This window comes from Triturus cristatus, chromosome 7 (genome assembly GCF_964204655.1).
Source record: "Triturus cristatus chromosome 7, aTriCri1.1, whole genome shotgun sequence".
NCBI lineage: Eukaryota > Metazoa > Chordata > Amphibia > Caudata > Salamandridae > Triturus > Triturus cristatus.
Window position 1 is genome coordinate 1,364,813,394 of NC_140590.1, and position 12,802 is coordinate 1,364,826,195.

The window sequence follows — 12,802 nt, forward strand, 5'->3', positions numbered from 1 at the left end:
ACTCCAGATGAAGATCTACTGTATAAAATGACTATGGCTAATATGGACCCTGAGATTACCGAGGCATTTGCTGTATTTAACCCTGAAGAGCTGCCTCAAGAGTTGAAAAAGACAGTAAAGACGGAGGTATGGGATTTCACAGGAGAAGATGTGGGAGTAATGAAAAATGTAGATCCTGTAAAAGTTGCTCTAAAAGAAGGAGTAAGTTACCCAAATATTCCACAGTACAAATTGACACCCGAGATAATTGCAGGAGTTACTCCGATAATAGACAGAATGATCAAACAAGGTATTCTGAGTGAAATAATGAGCAGTCCATGTAATTCACCAATTATGGGTCTGAAGAAGCCTAATGGAACATTTAGAATATTACAGGACCTGAGAAGAATAAACAAAATCGTTGTGTCATGTTGTCCCATTGTACCAAATCCATCCGTGATTTTGTATCAGATTCCTCATGATGCAGAATGGTATACAGTAATTGATCTGTGCCATGCGTTCTTTTCCATCCCATTGCATCCTGCTAGTCAACAAATCGTTGCGTTCCGGTTTGGCGAAAGTATCTTGGCATGGTGCCGAATTCCACAGGGGTACACAGAGAGTCCCTCACTATTCAATCAGATATTGAAAAAGTCTCTAGAAGATTTTAAAATGCCTGAAAGTTCAGTTCTAGTACAGTATATAGATGATTTGCTTGTAGCGTCAAGAACTCAAGAAGCTTGTGTAGTGGATACCATTGCACTGCTGAACCATTTGGCAGATGGAGGACTTAAAGTATCCCCATCGAAATTACTATTCTGTCAGAAAGAAGTACAATATTTAGGCCATAAAATTGAAAAAGGACTGAGAAAAGTAACTGCAGATAGAATCAAGATAATAAAAGGAATGAGAGTCCCAATGGCACAAAGAGAAGTGAGAATGTTTCTTGGAATGGTTGGATACTGTCGTCAGTGGATAAGTAACTTTTCCCTGATTGTAAAACCTTTGGTACGCTTAACCAGAAGTGATGTAAAAGATCCCACTGAATTAAATAAAGAAGAATTGACGGCTTTTAAACAATTGAGAGACAGTTTGTGTGAAGCACCAGCACTTGGTATGCCTGATTATGAAAAGGAATTTGAACTCTATTGCAGCGAAAGAAATGGATGTGCACTTTCTGTATTAATACAGAAACATGGAAAACTGAGGAGACCAATTGCATATTTCTCAGCTATATTAGATCCTGTAGCTGTAGCATTGCCAGGTTGTCTGAAAGCTGTAGCAGCCACTTGCAAGAGCTTGGAACAAAGTGAAGGAATAGTGATGGAATATCCTGTGAAAGTGTTTGTACCTCATGATGTGGCAATCCTTTTAACAAGGAGCCGCACTCAATTCATGACACATAGTCGTCTGACTAAATATGAGAAAGTTATCCTAGGTGCAACAAATGTGAGCCTGGTGAGATGTTTGAATGTGAATCCTTCAAGGTTACTGCCTGATGCTGAGAATGTGGAAGTTAGAGATTATATGGATCATGACTGTTTGGAAGTGCTTGACTTCTGTACTAAACTCCGACCTGACATAAAAGATGTACCTTTGACAGAAAGTGACTATGTGATGTTTGTGGACGGGTCATGCTTGAGAACAGATGAAGGAATTCTGAGTGCAGCATATGCAGTATGCACAGTAGCAGCTGTTTTGGAAGCATCGTGTCTGAAAGGAGTAAAATCAGCCCAAGTTGCTGAACTATTTGCCTTAACAAGAGCATGTAAGTTGGGAAAGAATGTGAGAGTGACTGTGAAACCCATAGTCAATATGGCTTCGGTGTATTGCATGATTTTGGTCAGATCTGGTCATAAAGAGGATTTTTTACATCAAGTGGAACTCCTATAAAGAATGCTGAAGTGGTTGGAAAATTGCTTGAGGCGATACAGCTGCCTAAGCAATTAGCTTTTGTGAAGTGTGCAGCCCACACAAGGTCCAATGACTATGTGTCAGCTGGTAAACAATTCGCCAACGATATGGCTCAATATTGCGCACAAAACCAGAATTCTATTAACAGGGGAAGAGAAAGGGAAATGAATTCATGCCCTTTATTGTTTACTAACACTGTGAATACATGGGAGGAAGTAAGGCAGTTGCAGGAAGAAGCAGGAGATGAGGAAATGAGACAGTGGGTAAAAGCAGGATGTGCACCATGGGAAACAGATTATGTGTGGGTTTATCGGGATGGAAGACCAGTTATGCCTGATAGCATGGTGTCTGCCACGGCACAGATGTATCATGGACAAGCACATGTAGGAAGAGATGCAATGATCAGACTATTTAAACAGACATGGTACAATGCAAAATTTAGACTTGTAGCTGAAAGTCTTTGTCAGAGATGTCTTAAATGTCAGCAGTTCAATCCTGGAAGAAAAAGAGTGGTAAGTCTGGGAACAATAGGTCGAGAAGGAGGGCCTTACACCAGAATGCAGATTGACTTCATTGAAATGCCCCCCTGTAACAAGTTGAGGTATGTTTTGGTGATGGTTTGTCTGTTCTCACGGTGGGTGGAAGCATACCCAACGAGGAGAAGTGATGGAATTACCGTAGCCAAGCTGTTACTAAGAGAGTTCATTCCTAGGTTTGGTTTTCCAGTCACAATTGAGTCAGATAGAGGAAAACATTTTCATAACGAAATCATGAAGTTGATTTGTGAGGCATTAAATGTACAACAAAAACTACATTGTGCCTATCGACCAGAGGCTTCTGGTGTAGTGGAACAAGTAAATGGCACCATTAAAAACAGACTGGGAAAGATGTGTTTAGCCACAGGTTTGAAATGGCCTGATGTCTTGCCTCTGGTACTCATGACTATTAGATCAATTCCAGATAGGAATACAGGTCTGAGTCCCCATGAAATTGTCAGGGGAAGAGCAATGCGACATGTTTTCATACCAGTCAACAAGCTATTGCCTATATCTGATGACTTGGTGTTGGATTATTGCAAGGGGTTGGCTGATTCCGTTCATTCTGTGTTCCATCAGGTTGGATAGGATGCCACCACTCTTGAAAAGAAGCCAGCTCATGATTTGAGCCCAGGTGACTGGGTGAGAATAAAAAAGCACAGAAGACGAAACTGTTTGGTCCCATGTTGGGGAAAACCACGTGAGGTGATCTTGACCACGACAACAGCAGTAAAATGTGCAGGAGTGAAGAACTGGATTCATGCTAGTCACACCTTGCAAATTCCTAACCCCGTGGATAATAAGGAGGGAGAATACTTTGAAGAATCAGATACCAGCTCTGAATCAGATACTGAAGAAATAAGAACAAGAAAAACTCCTGAAAGGGGGAACCACAACAAAGCCCAGCTATTGCACCAGAACATCTTCCTTTAAGAAGAAAGTTACAGATTTCTGACACCAGCTCAGAATCAGACACCAAATCTGTTCAAGTACAAAAAAGAGGGAGTAAAAACAGTGAAGAGACTGTAAAAGAAATTTTTGATAAGACAGTCCCGAATGAAAGTTCAAGAGAAATTCCACCTGAAGTAATAAAATTAGATGGTAAGGTACCAGATACAGAGAGTGAGGGAAAGATTTTTGCGGAAGACCCCCACGGAGTTGTAGGGAATTCACACATCCAGTTAGAGGAAAGGACAGTTAGTCAGCAGGAAGATTGTGTGGAAGAACCACGAGGAGGGACAGAAGTAGGGAATAAAACAGAAGTGGTGGAAAGAAGAACAGTTGAAAGTAAAAGTCAAGTTGGAACTGAATTAGAGGACAGTGATGAAGAAGTACCAGAAGGTCGAGACCTGAGAAAGAGAGCATGGAGAACTGAGAAAAATGAAAAGGGAAGTAAGTTGAAAAGGCCAGCAAGAGATGAAATTTGGCCCAACAAGATAAAAAGGTTAAGATACAGATTGACACGAGTGAATATCCTTTCAAGGATAGTGCTTACTTTTGGAAGGTAGTGCTTGTCAAGTTTCTTAATGCAAACCTCATAGTCGTTTAATCTACCAGTTTCCGCAGCTGAGAGCTCTGGCAAATGGTCAAATACATCCTGACCTTCAGATCCTAGACAGTGCAGTAACAATGATGACTTTCTTTCAGCACTTAAAGAGGGTCCGCATACTCTAGCATACCTCTCGAAAACAACTTTCCATTTTTTCCATTTTATGGGAGGCGAACCAGGACATGATAAAAAAAATGGAGCTGCGTAACATTTTGCATGTTTACAAACTTTCACCCACCTAATGCAAACTGATAATATGTATGATTCGCAATTTTCAACTTAAGTAGAAAATTCTTTACATGAACATCTCACCTTTGAAACATCAATTAATTCTAAATAGTGTATCTACTATTTTATGAAAAATTCCGTTCTCAAATTAAAGTTAACAGAATAGGACACTACTTCCCACAAAGTTACAATTCAATAAATAAGTATCAATGACTGTCGGTTTTTTTAGTTCTAGACAATATAACAAGTATCACATAAAGTCTCACAACTGTGGCTAAAGAACTGAAAACGAGAAGATTATAAATTTACTCTCAAATCTTCAAGAAACGCGCAGGCAGCGTCTGTGAGGGGAGATGTCCTGAGCGCGCAGCCCTGTCTCTGGCCTGACCTCCGGCGAGTGCGTTCCACCGGAGCGGCAACCTGCGTTTTTCAGATATGTGTGGCCAAGCCCAGGCCACGGCTATGCACCGCCACGAGACCTGAGTGGGTCCGCAGCAATGTACTTACAAAGCGCAGCAGAGCTGGAGGCGCCTTTTGCATTGTCAGGGTGTCACTTTGCACATCGTTTGTCCCACGAGGATATTTTAATTGACAATTTGAAAGCCAGCGCCCACCTGGATATGTTAAACAGGACTTCCAGTCTCATCATGCAACAGCTTCACTTACCTGGTTTTTCATCTGGGTTTATCATGCGAAATAGAGAAGGGACTTCCATATGACCAGCTGATGTCTTTCATTTGTTTAATTCTGCCCAGAGGAAGGGAGGTATCCCGAAATGCGTAGGCAGCGTCTGTGAGGGGAGATGTCCTGAATGAGCAGCCCTGTCTCTGGCCTGACCTCCGGCGAGTGCGTTCCACCGGAGCGGCAACCTGCTTTTTTCAGATATGTGTGGCCAAACCCAGGCCACGGCTACGCACCACCACGAGACCTGAGTGGGTCCGCAGCAATGTAATTACAAATCGCAGCAGAGCTGGAGGGGCCTTATGCATTGTCAGGGCATCACTTAGCACATCGTTTGTCCCACGAGGATATTTTAGTTGACAATTTGAAACCAGTGCCCACCTGGATATGTTAAACAGGACTTCCGGTCCCATCATGCAACAGCTTCACTTACCTGGTTTTTCATCAGGGTTTATCATGCGAAATAAAGAAGGGACTTCCATATGAACAGCTGATGTCTTTCATTTGTTTAATGCTGCCCAGAGGAAGGGAGTTATCCAGAAACGCGCAGGCAGCGTCTGTGAGGGGAGATGTCCTGAGCGCGCAGCCCTGTCTCTGGCCTGACCTCCGGCGAGTGCGTTCCACCGGAGCGGCAACCTGCTTTTTTCAGATATATGTGGCCAGGCCCAGGCCACGGCTACGCACCGCCACGAGACCTGAGTGGGTCCGCAGCAATGTACTTACAAAGCGCAGAGGAGCTGGAGGGGCCATTTGCATTGTCAAGGTATCACTTTGCACATCGTTTGTCCCACGAGGATATTTTAGTTGACAATTTGAAAGCCAGTGCCCACCTGGATATGTTAAACAGGACTTCCAGTCCCATCATGCAACAGATTCACTTATCTGGTTTTTCATCAGGGTTTATCATGCGAAATAAAGAAGGGACTTCCATATGAACAGCTGATGTCTTTCATTTGTTTAATGCTGCCCAGAGGAAGGGAGGTATCCAGAAACGCGCAGGCAGCGTCTGTGAGGGGAGATGTCCTGAGCACGCAGCCCTGTCTCTGGCCTGACCTCCGGCGAGTGCGTTCCACCGGAGCGGCAACCTGCTTTTTTCAGATATGTGTGGCCAGGCCCAGGCCACGGCTATGCACCGCCACCAGACCTGAGTGGGTCCGCAGCAATGTACTTACAAAGCGCAGAGGAGCTGGAAGGGCCATTTGCATTGTCAAGGCATCACTTTGCACATCGTTTGTCCCACGAGGATATTTTAGTTGACAATTTGAAAGCCAGTGCCCACCTGGATAGGTTAAACAGGACTTCCAGTCCCATCATGCAACAGATTCACTTACCTGGTTTTTCATCAGGGTTTATCATGCGAAATAAACAAGAGACTTCCATATGAACAGCTGATGTCTTTCATTTGTTTAATGCTGCCCAGAGGAAGGGAGTTATCCAGAAACGCGCAGGCAGCGTCTGTGAGGGGAGATGTCCTGAGCGCGCAGCCCTGTCTCTGGCCTGACCTCCGGCGAGTGCGTTCCACCGGAGCGGCAACCTGCTTTTTTCAGATATATGTGGCCAGGCCCAGGCCACGGCTACGCACCGCCACGAGACCTGAGTGGGTCCGCAGCAATGTACTTAGCGCAGCAGAGCTGGAGAGGCCTTTTGCATTGTCAGGCCATCACATTGCACATCGTTTGTCTCACGAGGATATTTTAATTGACAATTTGAAAGCCAGCACCCACCTGGATATGTTAAACAGGACTTCCAGTCCCATCATGCAACAGCTTGGTGCCGTAGCTCCCCCACCTGGATCCCCTGATACGCCCCTCCAGATCTCGCTATGCAGGCTAATGGCTCGACTGCCAAGGCGAACAGTAGTGGGGAGAGTGGACACCCCTGGCGTGTCCCCCTCTCTACCCGGTACTGCTCCAATATTGTGCGTTCAGTGCGGACCCTCGCCACCGGGGCAGTATATAGTAACTGCACCCAGTGTATGAATCCCAGCCCTAGGCCCATTTGGTTTAGTACTGCATACAGTAACCCTGATTCAAGGCTATCAAATGCCTTTTCCCTTGTCAATGGCGAACACCGCCCCTCTCTGCTCCGCCGTCGTCCCTAGTTCGATGATGGACAATAATCGGCGGATGTTTAGGGTTGTATTCTGGCGAGGGATAAAGCCTGTCTGGTCTTGGTGCAACAGAGGTATCATGTAGGGGAGTAGGCAGATAGTCCAGTATTTTACTTAGGATTTTAAAGTCGAAATTGAGCATCGACAATGGCCTGTATGCTTCACACTCCAAGGGAGACTTCTCCGGCTTCAACAGCGGTATTACCACCGCTTCCCTAGTCGTGCCTGGCAAGTGGCCCTTCTCCTTTGCCTCTGCATACATCTTGACCAGCCTGGGGATAAGTTCGTCCACGTATGCAGCTTAGAACTCCTTGGGGAGCCCGTCCGTGCCCGGTGTTTTCCCTCTCGCCAGTGCCTTAATAGCTACCCGAATTTCACTTTCCGAGATTTCGGCTCCTAGGAGTTCTGCGTCTTCGTCTGTCAGGGCTTGTATTGGGAGGTCTGCCAGGTATTCCTCTATGTCCCCCTCCCCACGGGGCCCAGCCCTCCTATAAAGTCTCTCATAGTAACCGTGGAAACTGTCATTTATGTCGTCCTGCCGATATATATGTCGCCCGGTCCCGTCAATTCTAGGATTGTGTTCTCCCTATGGGTGGGATTAGCAAGCCACGCCAGCAGTCTACCCGCTTTGTCTCTCTCCGCGTGTGTTCTGTCCATGTATGCCCGGTAGTCAAAGCACCTCAATCTCTCCTCCTGTATGGCCACCTCCTCCTTTGCCTTGAGCAATTCCTGTCGGAGGTCTGGATTGTTCAGGCGTCTGCGTTCCACCTCCCTCAACGCTCAATCTGCCCGTTCTACGTCAGTCAGTAGTGTACGTCGTACCCCTATGGATAATGCCATGCAGTGCCCCATAATCACTGCCTTAAAGGCCTCCCATTCAGTCACCCTGGAGCCTGTGGAGTGTGTATTGTTCATAAAATATGTGGTGATTTGCTCTTTGATCTCGTGGTGGAACACCTGGTCTTCAAGTGCCTCCGGCCTGAGACGCCAGGTGGGGATGGGCTGTCGTTTGTGTCCCCACTGCAGTCAAATTAACAAAGGATTGTGGTCTGACACCATTCGGGTGAGGTATTCCGCATTGTGGAGTCGGGTGTGCATGTCTGGGGAGCATAGGAAGGTGTCCAGGCAGACGTGTAAGTCATGTACGTGGGAAAGGTGGGAGTACTCGCTGTCCAGTGGGTGCATCCGTCGCCACGTGTCCACTAGGCCTGGGCTAAATTTCCGTTCCGCTCGCGGAAATTGCGATAATTTGACATTTTCGCGTTCCGCGGAGAGCGTGAAAATGTCAAAATTTCCGTATTCCGCAGCTTAGCGATAATTTGTTTCTTGCTCGCGCTGTAAAATAATACATTCTCGCGCGCCCGCGATCGCCTTACCTGAATCCCCGCGTTCGCCGACAAGTTTTCCCGATCCGGTCGCGTTCTCCACAAGATGTTGGATTGTTGGTAGCCATTTGCGCTGTCTCGCGACAGTTCGCGCCCGCAGTAATGTCATTGGTCGCGCGATCACGTCTTTCTTCTCGCGATCATGCACCGTGAGAAGAGTGAAAACAAGATGGCCGCGCCCGCGAGCAACCGCATGGGTAAGTTGGCGAGCCGCGACCATGCAGAAAATACCGCGAACAGGCGGGAAAAAAACTTCCGCATCTTCGTGATATTTCCGCGTGTTTGCGGAGATTTGTAACATTTTCGCGATAATTTGCGAAAGTCACTTTCGCAAATTCCGCCCACCCCTAGTGTCCACTAGCCCCCAATGGGATTGTCATTCCCTAAACATCCTAGCTGTCCTATGAGCTGGAGCATCTCGAAGCGGTGGGTGTGAACGGTCCAGGACCGGGTCTGCTATACAGTTAAAGTCACCCCCCATGATAACTGACCCCGTCATATTTGGAGCCAGTGACCCTGATAAGTGCTCAAAGAATGTTCCTTGATTCGTATTCGGGCTGTAGATATTGATCAATGTGATGTCCTGCCCGTCTAGGTGCCCAGTGACCACCACATACCGGCCCTCTGGGTCCACTTTGTGGGCGGTGTGTTGGAAGGGGACACCTGCCCTGATCCAGATCAGGACCCCTCTGGCAAATGCCGAGTATGTGGTGTAATATGCCTGGCCTCTCCACCTACGGTGTAATGCCTCCCCCTCTGATGCTAATGTATGCGTCTCTTAAAGCATCGCTATGTGAACCCCCCGTCTATTTAGTTGTGAGAAGATTTTGTATCGTTTGTGCATAGAGTGCATCCCCCGAACATTCCAGGAGAGGAGATTATATTCTGTCTGAGTGGGCATTGCAAATTTGCCTTTCTACCTCCGTCTGGCCTCCGCTGCCCCTCCCGGTACCCGGCAACCAATGTCATAGGATGAGAGCCTCCGCGCAATGATCTGTGACCCACTTAGAGAAAGACAGCAGTGCCCCCAACTAAAACCAATATAACCATCCCAACTCCCCCTCCCCAGGACAAGTGAGAACGTCTTCCCCATCCAAACCTTGCACTCTAGTGCCTTAACAGTCAGAGTCCGAAATTGGTGACTAGGCCAGTGTCCGCCTGGAGGACAGCCGTCCTCTCCACCCCTTTGGATCCCCCCCCAGTGTATGGGTCTAGTACAATTGCATAGGGACCACTCTTGACAGTGTGTAGGGCGACACTGGTGCCATTCCCCACCGCCCCACAATAAAGTCCTGGCTGTACTTGCTTGCTCGATCTGCCTCACATCAGGTCGTCTGCTGATCTGGGAGTTATGTGCGGCAGGGCTTGACTGGCGTCTCCCACTGAGCTCAAACTGGTCTCAGAGTCCGAGTCCCTCTGTTCCTCTCCGGAATGCAAGGGAGTATCCCGGGTGCTCACTGTGCTCAGTGAGGCCACCGCTGCGATTGCACTTGCTCTGGCCCGGTGCGTTTCCTCCATCGTTGGGTGGCTCTTTGAGGTCGCCCCTCTGTCAGGAGAGCATGTAAGTTCCTTTTCAACTGGGTTTTTGTCTTCCCATCGCTGACCTCAGGGATCTTGCTCCTCAATCCAGTCCCAAACATCTTGGGGAGTAGTGAAGAATGTAGTTCCCCCTGATCGCACTATACGAAGTCTGGCTGTGAATACCATGGAGTAGGATACCACATTTGACGCAGTTTCCTTTTGACCGTGATAAAGGACGCTCGCTGTTGTTGCACCTCCTGGGAATAATCAGGGAAAATCCGGACGACGCTGTTGTCCACTTTGAGTTGTCCTTTGTGGCGCGCCTGGTTCAGCACATGGTCTCTGTCTTTATAGAAGAGGAGGCGGGCCACCACCGGCCGCGGTGGCCTGCCAGGCTGCGGTGTTCGAGCGGGAACTCTGTGTGTCCGTTCTAAGGCGAAGAACGTTGACAGGCCCTCTTTCGCCACGCCTGTGGATCTGAGAGGGTCTCAGCGCTAGCAGCTTTCTCATTCCCACTTCAGTCTCTGAGTGCCGGTAGGATCAGCTCTTCTGCTAAACCATTCCCAGCGTGGGGATCCCCGCTGGCTTGGCCTGGCGCGCATCTGTTCTCGGCTTCAGGTGTCTCTCTCTGTTCTCGGAATGTCACCAAGCGCTCGCCTGGGTTCCGCAGTTCAGCCCATGATCACTAGTCACTCACTGCTATGTATGGTTGTCCAGCCGTATCTGCAGTTTTAGCCGCTATCTTCTGCCTCTGTGGAGTGCTCCCAACACTACCCTCTATTCGCGGCCGCCATTTTGGCAGACTCACGGCTTCCGTTCAAAGCATGGGGGTGCGGAGCACCATCTGCGTCCAGCTGCTCGGCTCACGCAAGGATTCCGACCCTTCCTATGTCGGTGCCGGCGCTCTGGGTCCGTTTCTAGGCCGGGTCCTCAGTATGTCTGAGTGGGTGCTCACATGCCCCAGCCCCGGGGCGCCGCTCCGTGCCCGCTCAATGCTGCCTCCTTACTTGTGTGCTCCGCAGCTCGGTCCGCCAGCATTGTTCTCTCTCTGCTCCTCGTGGCTGTTTATCAGGACCTTCAGTGATTGGCCGCAATCCTCACCCGATACAGTGCCCGCCCCAGGGTTGTTACCGCCGCACAGCTGCCATTTTGATGGGCCCGTGGCTCCGCGATCCAAGTCACAGCTTACGGCTTTATTAGGGCGTTTTTCCGCTGGTGTCACGTTTACCCATATGCCCCAGTGGTTATGACGCTACATGTGCCGGTTTCAGTACTTAGGGTCCCCCTCTATTGGGCAGGATGGTGCTGGAGAGGGGATCACCGGCAGGAGCTCCGATTCAGGCTCCCGTTTCCATCGGCGTCAGGCCACCCAGAGTATGGTACGTTTAATGTAAGGATTCTATAGAATCTGTGAGGATGAATGAACTCTACAGAACCAAGACCTAGATCAATTCAGTATGAGGCACTTGAGGAATGGGAATATGAGGCGTATGAACAAGAGACATTTAGGGGTGGAAGAAAATCCAGAAGTATAATGTCTAGATATCCTTTTGAAAACCGGGAAGATAAAATGAAGAAATGGAGGAGAGCTATGCTAGCGGATGGTTTGTACCCAGTTTTAGTTGCTGAAGAAGCAACTGGAGGCAAATGTAAAGAGAAAAAAAAATGTAGGGACATCAGGATTACATTTTGACCCGAGTGAATATGATGATGAATTGTTATATGACATCTTGATTAAAAGACCTCCACCATATCAGGAAAACTCAAGTGAAACATTTCCAAATACACCATTAATAGGAATCCCACTAATTCTGCAGGTTTCACATGTCCCGGTCATTACAAGGATGGTGCAAGAAAGTGAAATGGATATGTTGAGTAAGGCAAGAGAAGAGTTGACTCAATCAGGCTGGACAAACTAAAACAAGTATGTCATTGATTGATCTTCCAGTTTGCGAGTTGATAACTGAAACGCCTAAGAGAGTTGCACAAATGGATCCGAGGAGAATAGTGCAGAATGTCACTCCAGTGTCAAGGAGTTCGATAGGTCCTTCGCCAGATAAATTAGATGATTGGATAAGGGGGATAGAAAAGCGAAAGCCTCAATCACAGAGAATAGATGTGAGTAAACTGAGAGTGGATTGGAAGAAATTGTTTTTGGTATGATAAGTCCAGACAGATTGAGTACTTACCGAGATGAAGAGTCATTATTCTTGTGTAAAAATATTACTTGGAAAACAAGAAATCTTCATGAGAAATTGACAGAGGCTGCTTGTGAATATGGAGTGGTCATAGAAAAGTCAAGGGTGCTACAGAAAACATACAGATTAGATTTTACTGAAAAGGATTTAGAGAGTTTGAATGCGTCTAGCAAAAGATTGCAAATAAAAGAATTGATGAGCATCTTGAAGAAATGGGGAGATGTAGAACGGTGGAAAGGTAGATGGGCAAAAAAGAAAGAAGAAATGACCATCAACAAAAATTTATTTTTATTTCCATTAAGAAAGTCAGGACAGGCTGAAATAGTGTGTCCGCAGAGAGAAGTTCCAGGTGGTGGATATGTTCACGTTCCTTGGACAAGACAGGATATATTATTCTTTACTAATGACTTTCCTATATTGAGGGCAAACCTGTTGAGTGGTACAAACAAGTAGAGAGGTTTGTGAAGGTTTCAAAGGTTTTGTTAAAAGATTTAGATGGATTGTTTGAGATTGTTGTTCCAGCTGATTTATGGACTGAGTGGAAGATTGCTGTTGATTGGCCTAAAGAAGAATATCCTAGACATGCGAAAACAGGTGAACCTTCAGATGAGGTGATGAAGAAATACAATCAGGTACTCACGTACCTGCAAGGTAAAATTTCTCCAAAGGAAACAGATTGGGTTAAAATTGACAGGACAACA